This window comes from Arvicanthis niloticus, chromosome 24 (assembly GCF_011762505.2).
Source record: "Arvicanthis niloticus isolate mArvNil1 chromosome 24, mArvNil1.pat.X, whole genome shotgun sequence".
Classification (NCBI taxonomy): domain Eukaryota; kingdom Metazoa; phylum Chordata; class Mammalia; order Rodentia; family Muridae; genus Arvicanthis; species Arvicanthis niloticus.
In genome coordinates, this window is record NC_133432.1 from 4,173,354 (window position 1) to 4,190,607 (window position 17,254).

Genomic DNA, 17,254 nt, shown 5'->3' on the forward strand with positions numbered 1-17,254 from the left:
AGCACTGCAGCCCTTCCCAAGCCTTCCAGGAACAGCTTCCCTGTGTGCCCTCCCAGGCAGCTGTGGAGATCATCTTTGTCGTCATGGTGATGACCCAGAGGGAGCAAGGTCAGGAAGAAGGGCTCCCATGTGCCTGAGAGCTGACTCCCATGGTGCCTAGTTCTGGTGCTTTCCCAGCATCCGCTGCTTCAGTCTGGACTAGGACGGACCTGGGAGTTGGGTGCCCAAGAGCCTCTCTCCTGGATGTGGAAGTCCTACCCGAGCCCAGCTTCAGATGGAAACTGATTCTTTCCACGCCTTCAATTCCGAGCCCCGCATAGACTGGCCGGCATTCATTAAACTCGCGTTGGGGTCATTTTTTACCCTCTAAAATGTTTTAGGAACAGAGTGAGCCTGACATCCTGCTCCCTACCCTTCAGACTGAGTCACACCCACCGTTTCATTGTTCCCAGGGCTGTGCTGGCTTTAATTAGAATATTTTTATTTTCCCTAGCAGAGAGACAAAGAGGGTAGTGAAGTCAGGGGCCAGGTCCCTAGCCATCAGATGGAGCAGCCAGCAGGAGAGGAGGGAATCCTGTCTGCCTAGCTTCTCTGCTTCTCCCCACTCTCAGTCTGCCTAGATGTTAAAACTGGTAGGAGCCCAGCAGGAGCCTCTTTTAAAGAGGACAGACAAATGCAACCTCCCACGCTGCAGCTCAAGTGACCCCGTGAACTCACAGACAAGTGGACTCAAGTTCAAACGCAGTGATCCAAAGGACTTCCGTGAAGAGGCCAGGGGACAAGAGCCCCATTTCATCCCGAGCCAGGAGCCCAGGAGCACAGTGGTTAGAGATGACCTCACTGCCCAGCAGAGGTGAGGTCCGGGGCAGGGAGAAAGATCAGCTAAGTGCTTGCTGCCCAAGCGTGAGAAGCCCGCTCCTGTTCTCCCTCGAAGAAAGCCAGGTGTGGTGGGCGCACATCTGCATCCCCAGCTCACCCTCCAGCTAACCTTGTTCCAGGTTCGCTTGAAAGACCCTGGCTCAAAAGAGCAAGAAACAATGTCACTCTCTGTGCACACAAGCACGCAGGCATGTAAAAAACACCACACATGAAGAACAAAGAAACACTGTTTGCTACTTCATGTGGGTTGTTTTCTCTCTCCAGCCACAGGGGCTTCTTTGGAGTGCTGCCTTTGACCCCCCGCATCCGCAACCGGATACCAGCTGGTGCTCAGTGTTGCAAACGCTAATGGAAGCTCTCAGAAAATGCCTTCAAATCAGGTTTGGTTTTTGCCCACAACTCCACTCTCTGGGGACCAAGGACAGCAGAGTGGCTGGGCCGGGAGGGTCGTGTAGGAGGATGTGGAACCAGGTCAGTTAATGGCATCGTTTAAGGTGAGCATAAGCCCCACCCCCAACCCCACTGGTGGCGTGGGATGATTACAGGCCTCACTTCCAGGCTGAGACAAATGTTAGTGGAGGTGACTCTGGATTCTGAAAACCCCTCGCAGAGGGCCTGCATGGAGGAGGTGTCAGAACTGGGTGGATCTGCAAAAGCCGAGGTTTCCTATGGGCCAGGTCTTTGGTGATAGGCTTAGCCTACCACCCATTGCAAGCCTCAGGGAGACTTAGAAACAGGCGCTGTTCACACGTATATTTTATAGGTTAGTATCTGCTGCCCACGCAGATGCTGAGTGCCACTTTCCGTCCATCCCAGCCTCTTGGGATTCTCTCTGCCTCATTAGTTAGCCTGCTGTGCAAGCATGCATTCTAGACCTGGTTCAAACGTCATGTCATCTACTTACCTGCTGGGTGATTTCAGGTGGGAGTCTTCCCCTCTCTGAGCTCTAGTTTGATTATCTGTAAGATGAGGGCAAAGCGTTGTGCAGGTTCCTTGTCAAATTTAGTGAGTTTGAATAGACAGTGCATGTGTGTGGTATGTGTGTTCATGTGGTGTGTGTGTGTGTGTGTATGTATGTATGTAGTACACCTTGCAGCTTGCATGTGTTCATGTGTGCACGTGTATGTATTGCACAGTCAGCTGCAGATAACCAGTAGTCACTTTATTAGTCACTTTATTACTTTTATTAATGACATAGTACTTCCTGCCTCTCCCAGCTCTATTAAGTCTGACAAACATCACACCCTTGGGGGAACCACAGATCAGCTGTCCTTGTCCTCCCCACCAGTGGTCTCCCTCCAGAGAGGAACGCAGATCTGCTCTGCCACATCCAACTTCTCCGATTGTCCATGAACCTCAGATCCCTGGAACCTGCTCTTTTTCACTGCCGAATAGTATTCCACTATATGTCCAACTCTATCCTTCCTCCTGCTTGTGGGCATTTGGATTGTTTTCCCCTATAAGTCTTTCTGTCTGCTTATGCTTTCATTTATCTTGGGCAAATACTTCATAGACTTGCTGGGCAGACAGACAGACGCTGGCGGACAGATTTCTAAAGCCCCTGTGCCGCTGTGCTTGTATCTTCAAGCCTTTTCTGTTCAGAGGCCCCTGAGCACTGTGTGTGAGAAGTGGCTCGGCGGTCTGTCGTCATCCTTCTCAGCCCTTGGTCTCTGTCAGAGAATTGGCTCCGGGTAACTGTGCTTGCAAACCCAAGTCTCTGTGAAGCAGCATGGTGACCACACACAGCCGTGGGTCCTGCCTTCCTTGGGTAGCTCCTGGATGGTCTTTAAGGCTTAGCTCACAGTAGCAGCTGCATAAAGAACGGATAGACTAGGCTTTATTTATTTATTTATTTAATCTCTTCCCTAAAGATTATGAATTTCTGGTAGGTTGGATCTGAGATTGCAAAACCTCAATCTGGATAAGAAACTCAATCTCGCTTCCATTCCTAAGATATTTGGGCCAGAGGTTGATGGGGCCAGTGAGGTGGAGGGTTCGCTCTCAAGGGCACTCACATGGTACCATCATGAGCCCACCACATAGACACTGAACAGGGATCGTCCACATGGAGCTGACCCTCCTAACAGGCTCCTGGGGCCTATTCCTCCCTGCTCTGAAAGTCCATTCAAGTATTCATCACCCTTGCTTACCCTAAGACCAGTGAAGGCTGAAGAACAAGGTCCCCCATAAAACACCCCACTTAGCCATTTCAGGCTGGCTCAGCCTCCTCCCTGCCCAGCCGGACTTGGCAGGGACGGGCATTCTAAATGGGTTCTGTGCCTGTTCCTGCTGATGCTGCAATCTTCAGGATGCTGTAATTAAGACTCGGTCCACAGCCCAGATAGAAGCAACCGACTCCCAGGGAGTGGACTGCATGCGGCTGTGGCTCGGCTCGGCTTTGAAGCCTGTGTGTGAGTTCTCAGTCCTGAAGCCCCTGAGCTTGGAGGTGGTTACTGGCTGGGATTTACAGGCTGGCGGCAGAACTATCACAGAAGACCCGGCTTCACACACAGACCCTTGTTGGACTTCCAGCTCCATCTGAGGGACCTTTGACATGCTGCCATCCCCCTGAACCTCAGTCTTCCCATCTGAAAGAGGAGTGATTATGCATATTTGTGGCATGGTGACTGAATCCACAGTTGAACCCCTCACGATTCTTAGAACCCCCTCCCCCATTTCCCATCCTAACCTTGAACTGGACCATGGCCACCTGCAGTAAAGATACTTCCCAGCTCTCCCTCATGCTGAAGATGGGTATGAGGTGACATATGGCCCTGTGGGTAAGATGTGCGTCCCCATCAAATGTCAGGAAGGATGGCTTGGCTCTGTGCTCCCATCACATCCTGCCTAGGTTTCCAAAGTAGCAAACCAGGTGAAGAGCTCCTTTAAAAGGCAGAGCCTCGGGGGAGGTCCTTAGGTCATGGCTTGGACAAAGAAGGGGTGCCAGTCTGGTCTCTCTTGGCTTCCTGTGTGGTGATGCCTGTCTTCTCTCATGGGCTCCAACTGCCATGTGGCACCATCCACCCTTGGCCACACCACTCACAATTGTAAACCTACGTGTTCACCTTTGTCTGACCTTAGACTTTGAACTTACAGAACTGTGAACTAAATGAACCTCTTTTTACTATAAGTTACGCTGCCTTGGATAGTTTGTTACCATGGTGAAAACCCTGCAGCCCTAGAAGAAAAGGTCAAGTCTCTCTGTCCCTTCTTCCCTTCTGCCTGGAATGTAGTTGTGATGCAGGAACTCCAGCAGCTCCATGGGGCTCTGAGGAGGAAGCCGTGCCTCCGGGCCTCCGGAGGGAATCTCTAGTGCCATGCCTGTGGACCACCTGTCCCTGAGCTCAGCTCCCTTGTTTCTAAAGCTCTTGATACATTCTTGATACATTGTCTTTGTTCCAGTGCTCCCTGCTACCTGCTGTTGCGAGGATGGAGTTCATTCCAGTAATGACTAGAGTGGGCTGCCCAGCACGGCTCTCTCCAGAGGTCAAATTGACATTATGTTATAGGTAAGAATGAAGAAGTTGCTTAGCTGGGACTGTGGGATCTCCAACTTCCCATAATCTCCAAGATGGTAGAACAGAAGAGGATTCTGAAAGGGTTGACATAGCTATGTGGTGTCCCCCAGAGACTCTGGGTTTGGGGGGGTCTGTCCCTCAAGAAGCTGGCCCCACGTCCTCTCTGTTGAGACCCTGAGAACCACCCCACCCTTTATGTCCATCCCCCAGTTTGGAGCCACAGCCTGGACTCCATGAGTTTTGCTTTGTCGCCTGCACAGATAGTGTGTGGTGATGAACTGTCCAGATGGTCTTTCCTGCCTTCTTTTATCTAGGAATTAAGGGGCAGCTGGCCCAGTGCCAGCCCAGGGCAGCTGGAGGACAAGGATCCTGCTGGCCAGCTCTGACTCCTTCGGAGAAGAGAATTGCTTTCTGTGCCCGAGGTGCCACCGGCACAGCTAACGCCAACGGTGTCATTATGGACTGGCTCTGCCTGGTCCTTCCAGGTAGCCCCCCTTGGATTCTGCTGTGACTGGTCTATTTCAAGGTGTGCAAACAGTATGATCTCTGCAAAGATCACGCCTTGCTCAGGGTCACAGGCTCCTCAGGCTCCGCCTCTTCCTATCCCCCTCCCCCATCCACCTCCGCGTTTGTGTGTGTCCTCTCCTGTAACCTCTGGAGCCCTGTGTCATTCGCAGCACTTGGAGAGGGCACTAGTCATTGACCCAGGAGTCAAGCTCCTCAGCCACTGGGCTGGCCTCGGAAACCTAACTTGTTCTTCCATAAACATTTTCCTCCTGAAGAGACAGGGCCTGCTATAGGCATACTTTTTTTTTTTTTTTTTGCAACCTACTTTTAATAAGGGTTCGACCTCTCCTTTTGCCCTCCACCCAGCAGAGGTAGTGGAAGAGAAGAGTTACTAAGATATGGGGGAAGTGGACCTGTTAGCAATAGTTCTTTGGGGGCGAGCTCCATCTTCTTTGGCAGCAGTTCAGTCCCACAGCGAACACCAAATATGGCTCTGCAGCTGCAGACCAGCCCTCTAGGCAGGCAGACACCAGGCACGAACCGGCAGCTACAGTCCAGTCCTTTCTGCAGGCAGACATCAGGCACAAACCAGCAGCTGTAGTTCAATCCAAAAGAAACCACCAGGCTCACCAACCAGCCTGAAGCGAGGCCACTGAAGCAGCAAGCTGCCCCAGGAACCTCACGGGCAGTTCTTGGGCGAGTTTCTCTCAATGGCAGCGTTCCCACAAGTTGGACTCAACAACTCTATGTAAGGTAAACCAATACATGTGTGTCTTTAGCATAGAATAGTGAGGTGGAGAAAACCAAACCATTGCTCGGTGCTTGTCTCTCACCACCTGTGGGGTCATATTTATACTCCTGCATCAAGCGTCCTTTCACCTGTGGCTGCTTCAGGAAAACATTCTTTCCCGTGTCTTCTTTAGCAAGACATCCTCTCACCTGTGTGCCCCAGCAAACCATCATCTGACATAACTGACTTTCCCAAGAAACTAGTAGTTTCCACTTCGGCGTGCTATTCCCTTTGAGTGTCAAAGTGGTCCACACTCTTCTAGAAGAGCAGGTAGCCCAGAAGCAAGCCTCCAGCTCACCACACGAGGCCCATTTCTGACTGTGCAAAGAGCCATCCTGTGGGCCAGCCTGGCTGAGGATCTGCAGACGGAGCATGGCCAACAGGGTGAACTGACAGTCCAGTCTCAGCAGCACCCAGTGGTGCTCCCTGCTCACACCTTCCTGGATCCTTCCATTCTGCCTTCTGTGTGCAAAGTCACACATTGCCACCCCTCCCCAGAAGCAGACTGTAGGGTCTGATGCATCTGGATGCAAACAGTTTAAGGTTGAGACAACTCAAGTTAGGTGACCATTCCTCAGTTCTCCAAGACAGACACTGTCCTTTCCTGCCCGCATCAGCATGACGCTGGAGAGAGGAGAGACACAGAGATGAGAGATACAGAAGCCCTGGATGATGCCCGTTAGCAGGAGTGACTACACTTCCCAGTCTTTCCTCTAGAGGCTTTTTGTTCTCACACTTAGCAGTGTGGTTTGGCCTGGGGTGTGCTTAGATTTAGGGTCTGGGGTGCTAAATTTTGGGATACTCTTGCTTCTTACCTGTGGCTTCTTCAGATTGCAGGCACACCTCCACGCCATTCGTTTCTTTGCTCATTTAGGCATCCCTGTGGATACAACAGTTTGCTCTCCACTCTCATCAGCAACCCAGGCAGCTGGGCTCCACGTGCCTGTATTCATGTCTGCTCTCGGAAAGCACCTTGTGTCAGTGCATTTTTCACTTCCCAAGCTGGGCTGTGGATTTCACCTGCCCCCCCCCCCCCATCCCACACTGTGACTCGGCCAGGACAGTGCTCTCCCTGCTGTGGCTCTCCTCAGTTTTAAGCATCTTTGTGTTTGGGGACAGACACCAAGAGGGCCACAGCCTCCTGTGTGTGGCACAGATAGCATGACAGACAGTGTGCATCCCCACACATGTCCTGGCACTGGAGCCAGGGAAATTGTTCCCAGAGCAAATGACGACAGAACGTGTTAACTTGGGCCTCCACCATAGCTGCTGCAAGCTGTCCCAGGTTGCCTCCCCAGCCATATCCTGAAGTCATGCAAAAGTTAACCGGTATCTTCTGCTCAACCTAGTCTGAGTGACCCATGTCAAACCTTCTGCTGGGGTCCTTTCTGAGAAGCTACGGGTTCAACAGTTAGGTGGGCCGGTGTCCCCAGCACAGATACACTCTGCCTGCTCAAAACCTTGCTGTCCTTAACACACAATGTACAGGAGGGTTAGCTCAAACAAAAGACAACATCAGGGAGAGTCTGAGAGCTTGGGTTCAAATCCCAGATCTGCCTTTCAGTCCTCTGTCATCAGAAATGAGTCCCTGCTTTCTCATCTCTACAATGGGTCTGAGGACCAAGCATATGGTGTATCACAGGAAACTAAGCCGACCATGACTGGAAACCCATCAGCCCCTCACTTACTAGTGTGCCTATGAATATTGATGGCGGTTACCATGGCAACGGCCAACACTAAATGTCTCCGTGTCTGGTAATCACAGAGCCCACTGTCCTGGTGGCATGGTTGATTGATTGGCTACCTGTTTGATTGATTGGCCACCTGCTTGGTTGATTGATCGCTGTTATTTTTGCCCCTGCAACTTTGGTGTCCCACCCTTAGCAGAGCTGATGTATCAGGGCTTACGTAAAAGGGGCAGGGTCCCTGTATCCTCTTTAAGGGCATGGGCCTGATGACCTCACTGCCCTGTACTGGTCCATGCCTCCCAGTGAGCAAACTCCATCCCAGTAGCAACATCATCTGGGTACCAAACCTTTGAACACACCAGCCTTCAGAGGCCTTTTTCTAAACCAGCACAGGAAGACACAGGCTATCCTTGTTCTAACCTGAGCAGCCACTTCTGGGAGGGGATCCAGGGCAAACTGTTGAGTTCTTCCAGCTGCAAACCAGATATTCAAGCCTCAGTAAAGAGGGGACTTTATGGTCCTGCCTGTTACGTTAAAGCAGATGAAATTGTCATTTTATCAATACTATCTGTTACATTTGTTCAGCATTTTTTACTGACAAGTCTAAGAAGCTAGCTTCAGGTATGGATGGATGCTGGTGTTCAGATACTGTTTGTCCACACACTGCAGCTCTCCTTTAGTCTGTGGGTGTGTCTGCCTCAGATACTATCTTTCCACAGGCTGTGACAAGGATGAGCTTTGTCTGCTCCTAACATCTGCAGCTCAGGGCCGAGAGCAAGATGTTTTCCCAACCATCCCAGTGGGAGAGCTGAGCAGGGCTGTCCATCCATTCATTCATTCATTCATTCATTCATCCAGCCATTCGGTCATTCACTCATTTTGAAATGGGGCCTTACCATAAGACCAGGCTAACCTAGAGCTTTCTGTGTAACCTAGGTTGACCCTCCTACCCGTCTGACCCTGCACTAGGAATGGGTGTGTCATGCTTTTACTGCCTAAGATTGGTCGTTCGCTGCTCTGTGGAACAATCGTGGCTACAGTGCTCTGAATGGAAATTTTCACATTGCACGCCACGCTCCCCTTTCTCAGCCGATGGGACAAAGCAAAGCCCTCCCTGGGGAGTTGGGTAGAGACTAAGGGATCCTCGGATCCCCAAAGCAAAACTGCCAAGCCTGCCTTCCCTTGCTGTGGGGAACAGGAAGGAAGAATATCTTGTGGAATTTCAGGGGGCTGTCACAGTTTCTTCCATATATACATATATATACACATATACACATACACATATACACACATATACACATATATACACATATGCACATATACACACGTACACATATATACATACACATATACACATATACACACATATACACATGTACACATATGCATATATGTATATATGCACATCTGCACACATGCATATACATCTCCTTTCCATATATATACATATATATGTATATATGTGTATATATGTATATATACATATATATCCTTTTCACATTTTATAAATTTCTAGAATAAACATGAATTGCTGGCATTATTTTTTTATTATTATTATTAAAAGGAAACCCAAGAGTACCGGGGATAGAAATTAGAATTTGGATACAGATGTGACCTAGCTTTAACCCAGGCTGCTAATGGCTTTCTATGTCATCCCTTCCAGGTACAGTTTACACTTTAACCACAGTCGAAATGCTGTGAACCCGAGGAGCGTGTGATGATGTGATTCCGGGCTCTGAGCAGTCCCTCGAGGTCTCAGCCTGCTGTTTGCCTTCTCCGGGCATTTGCTGTGAAATCGGACTCCCACGAGCTTCTCTCTGAGAGCAGTGATGCTCATTTGTCTCCTTCTGAACTGCCGTGAGGTCCCAGAGGCACTGCAGATGCAAGCCCCCTCCTTAAAAGACACACCACACCTTTCCCATAAGGCCTCTGTCTCTGTCACCTTTCTATTACTGTGAGGAGACTCCATCCCACAGAGGATAGGACCTCTCAGAGCATCAGCAGGAGGCTAACCGGGCAGCCTTGGGTGTGGCTGCTGCTCCCAAGCTTAGTGTGCGCACTGGTCCAACGAGGGGGGGCTTCGCGGCACACGCTAAGACCTTTGCTGTGTGTTGCACACGCTCTGGTCAATTTCCCTTCCGGGAATTTATTCTGAGATAAAAGTTAATCAGATATCACACACACATAATACCCATCCCAAGGTCAGTTATAAAGGTGAAAACTTGAAAATAACCCAAATGCGTAACCAAGGAGACAATGTCGCAAACCACACAGCAGCCCGCAGAGAGTTGTGCGGCTATTTAAATGAGAAGAAAATGCCTTTGTCGTCAGAAAGATGCCAGCCGTTGTGTGTGTGTGTGTGGGGGGGGGGTCTGGTTTCAAAACTGAAGCACAGGCTTGAAGAGATGCTTCTTGGTTTATTCTTACCCCACGCTTTTGCCTTCAGGGTATTTCTTCCTGCGCAGGTTCCCAGGATTCTTTGTGGGCTCTGAGCTCCACTGGAAACCAATGCTCTGTGCTCCAAACTGCTCTTTCCTGTTGCCTGTGGCTGGCAGCTCTCCTGGGCTTCCGGCTTTCTGAGGGCTTTATCTGTCTGACCTGCCTGAGTGAGTGGGTGGTAGGAGCCTACAGGCTTCTCCAAGAGACAGGTTTCTTCTGGGTGCCACAGCCCATATCTATACCAAAGTGGACATTCTTCAACCCACATTTGGCTGGAGGCAGTGGTCACACTGGAGTGGCTGGGACAGAGGTGTCCAGGTGCTCGGCTCCTCTGTCCATCAGCTGCGCTGAAATTCCCACATCCAGTCTGAGGGGTCTCCTCCCAGTCCATAGGTTGGCTCTCAACATATTATTATACTCCAGATCTCAGGGACCCAAATGTGACATCTTGGTGTTGCTGGTGGTCCTACCTAGACTGTGTGCCTGGCTTCTTAGTATTTTAAATCAAAGAACTGGAAAACAAATGGCAAAGACCCTCCATCATTTTATTTAAGAAGATAGAGAGGGGCTGGGGGCATTGCTCAGCCATTCAGAGCTCAGGCACAGTTCCCAGATATGTTCCAGGCCACAAAAGGGGTGTTACCAAGGGTTGTTAAGGGAGGAGTGACTTACTACTTTGTTTGAAGAAGGCTGTGTGCTACTGGACTGGAGGGAGGTGGGCTCCCTGATTAATAAACTACCCTACATTTGCCTGCCTGTTGGGGGCAGGAGAGAGTCCATCTATGGGCCAACATCCTGTATCTTCTTTCACCCTCAACCATCTCTGTGGTCACGTGATCTCATTACCTCCATCTCGTGGGTGGTGAAGCGGGTCCAGAGAGATGCTGCTGTCTGTGTGAGCTTACCCAGCACGCAAAGATGAAGAGCCAGTCAGTCACTAACCACATTCCCAATATGCAAGAAGAAAGGCGTGTGCAGGCGCCTGGGGAGGAAACTGGGCAGGCGGTAGGCAAACCCTGCTGGGCTGCCTGTGGCTGAGGCTGGGCATGCAGGCTGAGGGTGATGCAGGACTCAGACATTTGAGACATGAAGCATGTGTCTGAAGAGTTAGAAAGCCATCTGATGGTGGCAGGTCCAGCCTGTAGACCCAGGAATCTAGTCCCCTGGAGAACTGTGCCCTGATCTACAGTGTTTATAATATTTATAGGCTGTAGTGCACCATTTAAAAAAAAATCTTCTTCTGGTTTTTGGTTGGTCGGGGGTTTGAATTTCAGCTTGTGGGTGAGGTCTAAGAGTGACATGTTTACAGAAGTGGTAACAATGAGGATTTTGAAAGTAAAACGGTACAAATCACTCCTAGCTACAAGGGCAGTAAGAAAATATAACTCATTCTAAGCCTCTGTATCAAGAGGCCTTGGAGAAGAAGTACGGATGAGGGCTGGAGGGAGAGTGGCCCAGGGTTGGAGAAGGCTGGCAGAGAGGGAACAGAGGCAGCAAGCAAGGAACTGTTGGGGCCACGGAGACACCAGAAAACCCCTGGGAAGCCTGGCAACCACTAAGCCTTCAGTAAAAACACATGGCTCTGCCTTGTGGTAAGAACATGTCTCTTTTGGTCTGAAGATGTGACTCGGGGGATGGGATGCTTGCCCAGCATGCACCAGGCCGTGGGTTCCATCACCAACACTGCAAAAGGGGGGATGGGCTGGCTCCCCCTTGCTATACTGAAATAGACAACACATTTTATGGTAGAGCCCTGGCTGAACAGTAGGTGATGGGCATCCAGGTTACTGACTCCACCTTTGCTGTACCATGTGTGTCTGTGTGCATAATATGTACATGGGTGCTTACGTATATGTGTATATGTATGTATATGTGTGTATATATGTGTATATATGTAGCTATGTATAAGCATCTGTATGCATATTTATGTGTGTCTATATGCATGTGGGCATATGAATATAAGCATCTATGTGTATATGTGTGTATGTATATATGAATACATGTATATATGTATATGTGTACATATATGTATGCATGTATAATCATCTGTGTGTATATGTTCGTGTGTATGTTTATTGACCATATATATGTGTATAAGTGTATATTTATATAACCATCTATGTGCATATGTATATGTATGTATATATGTATATGTGTATATGTCTATGTACATGCAAGCATATATGTATGGGTATAAATATATATCTATATGTCTGCATATGTGTATATGTGTATGTGCATAAGCATATGTTTATGTGAGCATATATGTATGTGTATAAGTATATATGTATATGTGTGCATATATGTGTATATGTATATAACTCATGTGTTTATGTATATATGCGTCTATGTTTATACATATGTATATATGTATATATACTTACATATATAACACACACATATATGTATACATATATGTAGCTTATTGCGACAACAAGAAAACTCCCTGTGTTCTGACTTCCCTTTTATCCTGGGTGGAAATCTACAGAAAAAGATTCATGTTCTCTCTAGGATACAACAATCTTACACAACCGTACAGACTGATGGCAAGGCCAGCACCAACCATCTCCAGACCTCTCTCCTCCCTAGTCTGAGGCCAAGGCTGTGCCAGGCTATCCTAAGGCCGTGGCTTCTGGAGGCTCTCACATGGGGACCACGGAAGACAATGTTTTGCAGGAATATAGGGTAAAGTCTAGGGTTCTAGCTGGAGGCCAGCATGGATACGTGCCTGGGGATCTAAGCCAAGGCAGAGCCACAGTTTCCCTTGTCGCCAAGCCCTCTACCCTCTTCTCTGCCTGCCTCAGCCAGATCTTCTCCATTGGGCAGTGCTGTTCTCTCAGCTACCATGTGTGCTGTGCTTGCTTGGGTCACAGGTTCTTCCCCTGAGTGTCTCATGTTCCCTCTACCACACAACATAGCTGGGAGCTGAAAGCCCAGCATAGCTCACACACAGGAGAAGCCCTGACTTCCTTGTGCCTGGCTACTCAGCTCTCCCAGACCACCTTTAGCCTTAACGATTTCCTCCTTTGGTGACATGTAGCTTCCCACCTTCTACAGAAGGCTGCTGCTCAGCCTCCATCCAGTTCCTCTCATGGCTGCAAAATGTGGCACCAAGCCACTCACTTGCAAAACCAGCCCCTGTTCCTGGACATTGAGTAGTTGTTAGAATCTTGGCCTTGTATGTAAAGGTATCAGTTAGTTTTCAGATCCATCCTTTCTCAGTCAGATGAGAGGCAAGCAGCAGAGGTGTAGCAGTGGCATAAGAGTCCCTCCCAAGTGTCATCCTGTCCCCGTTCCTCCACAGTACAGCTGTTGACAATCGGAGCCTGCCTCGTGACGGCAGCCTGAGCGTACCTGAGTGCACCTGTCCCAATATACTGGACAATACAGTTCTCTGTCAACTTGACACAGGCTAGAGTCATCAGAAAGGAAGAAGCCTCAATTGAGAAAATGTCTCTGTAAGATCAAGCTGTACATAAGCCTATAGAGTGTTTTCTTTTCTTTTTTTAATGATTTATTTATTATTTAATGTATATGAGTACATATAGATAAAACATAAAAATCCTGACCCTGTCTTCAGACACACCAAAAGAGGGCATCAGATCCCATTACAGATGGTTGTGAGCCACCATGTGGGTGCTGGGGATTGAACTCAGGATCTCTGGAAGAGCAGTCAGTGCTCTTAACCGCTGACCCATCTCTCCAGCCCTAAAGTATTTTCTTAATTAGTGATTGATGTGGGAGGGTCCCGCCCACTGTGTGGAGGAACAACCCTGGTATGATGGTCCTGGGTTCTATAAGCAAGCAGGCTGAGCAAGCCATGGGGAGCAAGCCAGTAAGCAGCACCCCTCCATGGCCTCTGCATCAGCTCCTACCTCCAGGTTCCTGCCCTCCTTGAGTTCCTGTCCTGACTTCCTTCAGTGATGAACAGCAGTATGGAAGTGTAAGCGTAATTAACCCTTTCCTCCCCGAGCTGCTCTGGCCACAGTGTTTTGTTGCAGCAATAGTGACCTCCATGAAGACTCACACCTTCCTTCTAACCATTCCACGCTGACTTGTAACTCTCATTAAAGCTTCATCTTGCCCACCTGACTACGGCCTTCTACTGGCTCACGTGCCTCTGAGCCCTCAGTGCCTGGCACAGCAGAGGCCTAGAGATGTTCAGAAGGAGGGATAGAGAGGGGGCTAAGACTGAGGAGTTGCCTCTTAGACCTGGGGTGGCTTCGGGTCACTGACGACTGAACACATTGACACTATTAATTTGCTTGAACTCTACAAATTAAAATAAACACATACACACACACACATACACAGACACACACACAGACACACACTCACAGGATTTGGCCACAAGAAGCAACTCTCCCTGAAACTCTCCTGATCCCAAATAAATACAAAGAACAAAAAGCCTCATTAATCTTTTAAAAAGATCATCCGAGAGTTTGGGAAAATCCTGATTCTCAGAGAGGCTTCTGGCAGATCAGTGGCCATCAGCCTTTACTGCCTTGAATCTCTGTTAATCCACTTGCCGTCCAGAGTGAACCCAAGCCCACTCCAGACAGGCCCTGCTTCAGCCTCTCCCTGCCCAGGATTATCATAACCATACCCACCATGGCGATTCCCCCACTACAATGGATGGAGAGAAACACCCAACCCTGGCCACAGCTGAAGCCTGGATCTCTGGGTTTGGTCCTCTGCCCGCACATATTCATGGTGATACGGGAGATTCATTTGCCCCCTTGGAAAAAAACAAACAAACAAACAAACAAACACCTCCCCTGTGATAGGCCCCTGAGCTTATCCCAGCCTTGCCGTCAAGTTAGATACCTTACAAAGAAACTCCTCACGCTACAGGATAATAGAAGGCCAAGGAGTTTCATTTTGAGTTTTCCTCCCCAATGCCAAGCACACTGCAGAGCTGCAAGCATGCCAAGGCTGGCTCAGCACTGGGTGTTACTTTATTTTCACCGTGAACCTATAAGATGCAGGTGCTGTCATAGCAGTGGCACCAAAGGGTGAAGCCACACTGCAATGCTAAATAAGGGCTGTGTGTTTTGTTTTGTTTTTGTTGTTTTTTGTTTTTGTTTTGTTTTTTTTGAGAAAGGGTTTCTCTGTGTAGCCCTGGCTGTCCTGGAACTCACTCTGTAGACCAGGCTGGCCTCGAACTCAGAAATCCGCCTGCCTCTGCCTCCCAAATGCTGGGATTAAAGGCGTGCGCCACCACCAGGGCTGTGTGTTCTTGACACACACACACACACACACACACACACACACACACACACACACACACAGCCCAGGCTTCGGTGTGCATGTATCCAGCCCCTCCATACTTGCTCCAGACCTTTCTGAGCAAAGAGTCCCAGAATTCACATAACTTCGTTAAAGTAATACAACAACCCTGGATAGGACAATCAGACTGGTCCTTCCATCTCTGATTTCTTCTACCACAGGGGTCCACAAGCCGTGATCCAGACCCACCAGGCTGTAAATATGGCTTTATTTAAACAGAGTTAGCCACATGTGCTGCCTGTGGGTGAAAGGCAAGGACATCCACTTCATAATAAGAGCCCTCTGAAGGCTCAGAGTCCCAGAAGAGAGGTGGTATAACCTAAGACCTTTCAAAGCCAGGAGTCAGCCTAGAGCGACAGGCGTGCTGACTAAGCAGTTGGAACATCTTAAGGTGGGTCCCTCTTCCACGCCCCTGGCGGAGCCAGCGCTCCCCACCCTGTAAAGAGCAGAGTTTTCACACAGATCATCGGCTGCCTGCTGGTCTGGAAGTAATGTGGAAATGAATGAGGCCTCGTCTCCAGGATTGGGAATTTAAGGGTTTATGGGAAAGTCAGGAAGTAAGACAGGCTGTTAGGTAAAACAAAGAACTCAGCCCACACGGGTAATCCCAGCTTGGGAGGCTCCGCGGGAGGATTTGAGTTTGAAGCTAACCAGGGGTAAGCAGCAAGATCTCTCATCTCAATAAACAAAGGAAGAAAAAGCTGAGAGGGAATGGGGGCAGGAAAGGGAAACAGAAATGTTGACAGATGGGGCAGAAAAGGAGAGAGGGTTATCGTGGTGGGGTGGGGTGAGAGTAATAGGCTCAGAGGATGTCTCTGGCTCCAGGATGCTGGAGAGTTTTAAGAATCAAGTGGCTCCAGGGAGTCTCTGATGAGGGCCATTCTGGAAGAAGCACTGAACTTCCAGCCTGGCCCTAACGGCAGAGCACCGGTCTCAAGAAAAGAACACTGGTCCCTTGCTCCTTCCCACTGGGTGGGCCTGATGTTGTGGGGCAAGCTTCGAAGACCACTCGCTCACACCCCAGCTCTGCAGCTTGGTTGGCTATGGAGGACGCATCCTAAGCTACCTTCGTGCTTCATGCCCATCAGCCATCCAAGACCCTGCCTTACAGATGGAGGAAATGAGGTTTCTTTGCCATGGCTGGTCTCCAGACGCAGAGGGTCTCAGTGGTGGGGAAGTGGTCGCGGTGATGTCATCTCTTACTCCAGCGGAGTGTGGACTCACAACTCCTGGCATGAGGTCCATGGAGGCTGAGATAGCCACACCTCCCCTTCCTCACCACAGCTCCAAGGAGAAAGATGTTAACCAAACATCCCATGATGGAAGTAATCAGAAGTCATAGTGAACTGTAGCCAGTGCTGCTCGTTCCTCTGACCAAACTCAGTTTATTCTGAGCATCTGTGATTGTTAGTAATAAATATCTGTGGTTGTTATTAATTAATATCTGTGGTTGTTATTAATAAATAAGAGTTCTAGAGTTCATCTCTAAACCAAGAATCCTTCCCTGACCACACTAGGTTCAGCCACTATGAACAGAATCACCGCACTGGGACACACACCCTAACCTGATGGAGCACTTGAACCCAGCCCAAAACTTTCCAAAGAGTTTGAGTCATTTGTTAATTTCTCCCAGCCCCACGCATGATTTGTGACCGTGTTTGATACTGGAGCTGGTGGAGACGAGCTCTGGGGAAGGAATGGAGGAAGAGCCACCCCCCTCACCAGCTGCTGAGTGCCTTCAGTGAATGGCCGGAGGCCCCCAGTGTCCTAGATTTAAAATTGAGGACAGCAGAGGTCCCTCTGGGCAGGACATTCCATGTAACTCCTTTAATGCATCTTCCCCAAGCCCACGTGGCTTCCCATCAGTTACTGCCTTGCTCATCACCGGCTCAGAAATGCTGTTTCCCTTTGCAATGATTGGCTGAGAGTGATCATGTGACCCAGTAGAATAGGGAAGTCACCTAGGCTCTCTTGAAAGAGTTGGTCCATTACCAAGGTCCCCCAAAAGCCCACACACTGTGTTAACAGCACATCACGCTCTTGCAGAGGACCAAGTTCACTTCCCGGCACACCCATTGGGAGGCTCACGGTTGCCTGTGACTCTAGCTTCAGTACACACATACACACGCACACACACAATTTAA

At 49.3% G+C, this 17,254-nt stretch overlaps 1 long non-coding RNA gene across 1 annotated transcript; it reads left to right on the forward strand.

Annotated features, from left to right (window-relative positions):
- Window positions 1-1,142: 1,142 nt before the first annotated feature.
- Window positions 1,143-5,058, forward strand: LOC143437451 (uncharacterized). The gene is made up of 3 exons (XR_013106916.1): window positions 1,143-1,373; window positions 4,282-4,388; window positions 4,712-5,058. It is a non-coding gene; the product is annotated as an uncharacterized LOC143437451 (long non-coding RNA).
- Window positions 5,059-17,254: the final 12,196 nt, after the last annotated feature.